Below are 3,443 nucleotides of genomic sequence, written 5' to 3' on the forward strand. Positions count from 1 at the left end.
AGCGCCGCGTGACTGCCGGAGAGGGGACGGGGACGGCAGCCGCTCACGGCTGCGTTTCTCCAGGCGTCTGCTGGGATGCCTGAGGTCCCGAAGGGAGAGATGGAAGTCCCGGGGCCACACACCGGTGGCAGGTCTGACCTGGGTTTGAGAGGAGAGGAGCGCCGCGTGACTGCCGGAGAGGGGACGGGGACGGCAGCCGCTCACGGCTGCGTTTCTCCAGGCGTCTGCTGGGATGCCTGAGGTCCCGAAGGGAGAGATGGAAGTCCCGGGGCCACACACCGGTGGCAGGTCTGACCTGGGTTTGAGAGGAGAGGAGCGCCGCGTGACTGCCGGAGAGGGGACGGGGACGGCAGCCGCTCACGGCTGCGTTTCTCCAGGCGTCTGCTGGGATGCCTGAGGTCCCGAAGGGAGAGATGGAAGTCCCGGGGCCGCACACCGGTGGCAGGTCTGACCTGGGTTTGAGAGGAGAGGAGCGCCGCGTGACTGCCGGAGAGGGGACGGGGACGGCAGCCGCTCACGGCTGCGTTTCTTCAGGCGTCTGCTGGGATGCCTGAGGTCCCGAAGGGAGAGATGGAAGTCCCGGGGCCACACACCGGTGGCAGGTCTGACCTGGGTTTGAGAGGAGAGGAGCGCCGCGTGACTGCCGGAGAGGGGACGGGCAAAGATTGCATTTAATCTATGAATACAGATGGAATTTTACAGATTTAAAATTTTCACATTCTATACGAAAATAGACTTTTTAATTGAAAATCTACCAACAGAGCCAAGATGAATAATGGTCTGCCTTTTTTCACAGCGGTAGGGCATTTGCCTTGCGTGCAGCTGGCTGGCTGGGTTCAATTCCTCTACCCCTCTTGGAGAGCCCGGCAAGCTATCAAGAGTATCTCGCCCGCATGGCAAAGCCTGGCAATCTACCCGCGATGTATTCAATATGCCAAACACAGAACAACAAGTCTCATGCTAGAGATGTTACTGGGCCCGCTGGAGCAAGTCCATGAACAAAGGGAGGAGAGTGCTACAGTGCTACTTTTTTAAAAATGGAATCACCATGAGATACAGTTAAAAGTTTTCATGTTTGAGTTTCAATCATACAATGATCAAACACCCATCCCTCCACCAGTTCACATTCTCCACTACCAATGTCCCCAGTATACTCCCCCTTCTCAACCCTTCCCCTGCCCCCATGGCAGACAATTTCCCTCATACTCTCTCTCTACTTTTGGGAATTATGGTTTTCAATACAGATACTGAGAGATTATCACGTTTGGTTCTTTATCTACTTTCAGCACACATCTCCCATTCAAAACGGTTCCTCCAAACACAATTGTCTAAGTGACCCCTCCTCTATTCCAGCTACCTTCTCCCCCAGCTCATGAGACAGGCTTCCAACTATGGGCAGTCTTCTTGGTCCTTCTGTCTACTGTTCTTAAGCTTCAGTCTCATATTACATTATTTTATATTCCACAAATGAGTGCAGTCCTTCTATGTCTGTCCCTCTTTTTCTGACCTATTTCTCTTAGCATGATACTCTGAATGTCTTAATGGTCTGTCTTAACTCCTACCAGAACCCCTTTTCCCTTTCATGAAACCTATGTGCTGTTCTTCAAACTATAGTATTGTTATTTAAAATGCAAAGAAATTTCATTCCCAGGCAGCGGAAAGCCCCATTCTGATATTAGAATACTGGAGGATGAAACTTTAGCTTACATCATCCTACTGACATACTCTTAGGCCTACACTCTTTGTAAGTTTTTTCAGTGCTATGGCCCAGGATTCAGTTTTGTTGTCCGCCTTTCCCTGACTCCCATCCCCAACAGTTTTATGTTTTATGTTGGAAAGTATCCAAATATTTGCCATAAATATATTTGCTGTCTGTCTACAAGAAGGTAACTTAACTGACTTCCTTGGTCCTGCTAATCTGCCTCAGCTTGGGAAGGACTGGGAGATGTTGCTAGCCTCTGAAGGATTGTGTGCATAGAAATTTAGAAATTCTACACCCCAAACCTTCAACATGTCAGTCACAGGCACAAGTCAGAGAATGTAAAGTCTTGTGCCTCCCAAGCTTCTTATTTACCACAAGTCAGAGGCATGTTCACCAGAAATTTATCTCAAGGATTTATAAGAATGAGTGAAAGCAACAGATTATTCAAATCTCTTGCTATCATTCTTCAATGAAGACAGTGAGAAAAATGGAATTACGTTTTAAGCAAATTTAAGCAGATTACCAAGTTTAAGCAGAAACAGAAGAAAAAGAATAAGAAGAATACATTCAGTATTTGAAGATTTGAGCTGTGGAAGCCTCAAACCACACGCTTCATTTGCTTACTGATACTAACCTTAGCAATACCAGATGTAAACCCAAAGTAGATTATTTACAACTATAGGTTTATGTGTTTCATCGTTGGCAACTAATAATCTGAACAATTTTAGTCCCCCAGAGTTAACTTATGATCAAAAATTCTCGCTTCATTTTCAGTGTTTACATTTAGCATACACTTTTCCCAGACCCAATAAACTTACTCCAGAAACAGAAACTTCTCTTTTCTTCTGAAGGCATAATTTGTATTGAAAGATTAGGTACAGGATTCACTCTAATCTGGATTATCTATACTAATCTTTAAGGTTCAAGTTTCTGTTTAATAATTTTTAAATTAAAAACACGGATTGCAGTAAACTGAAAAATAGAATAGTCTGATGAGACCAAATGTTAACAAAGCCATACAAACTATAAGAGCATATGTGCTATTGGTGTTGGGAGTACAGTACAGTACAGTACAGTACAGTACAGTACAGTACAGCTGAGTGGAAATCGTTGAAGTACTGTCCAGGCAAACAGTGCAGATTATAAAACCCTGCAATTCAATTTCTGACGTTAGTGCAGTATTTTCATATATGGCTCAGTTAATCAAGATAGACATAAATAATCAAGAAAAAAATGGGCTTTAAGATCAGGTGTAGCTCTTTGCTTAGGGTCACTCCTGGTGGAGCTTGGGGGAACTACATGGTCCCCTGGGGATTGAGGAACCTAAGCATTCCACATGCAAAACATACATTCAATCTTTTGTACTTCCCAAAACACAATTTTTAAAAAATTGATTAGAGTTATAATCAAAGTATATCTGTGTGAACATTTCCAAAGACTAATTTATATCTTATTGAGATTATGGTCAGAAAAGTTTCTAAAATACTATTCTAGAGAAACACTTGTATCTCAGCTAATATATCTAAAATAAAAACAGCATATTTAAATAGCTTCACATTCTGGCTGTTCATGTTCACTAAGAGTACCACCAGAATATATGTTTATAACAATCTGGGTGGACAAAAAATATCTGCCAAATATCACAACAAATGAACACTATAAGAAACTGAATAGGTAAAAAGGTAAAGGCCCTCCCGTTGATCGTCGATTTGCTCGAGCGGGCCCAGTAACGTCTCCATTG

This window comes from Sorex fumeus, unplaced genomic scaffold (assembly GCF_029834395.1).
Source record: "Sorex fumeus unplaced genomic scaffold, SorFum_2.1 ptg000002l, whole genome shotgun sequence".
In the NCBI taxonomy this organism is placed as follows: domain Eukaryota; kingdom Metazoa; phylum Chordata; class Mammalia; order Eulipotyphla; family Soricidae; genus Sorex; species Sorex fumeus.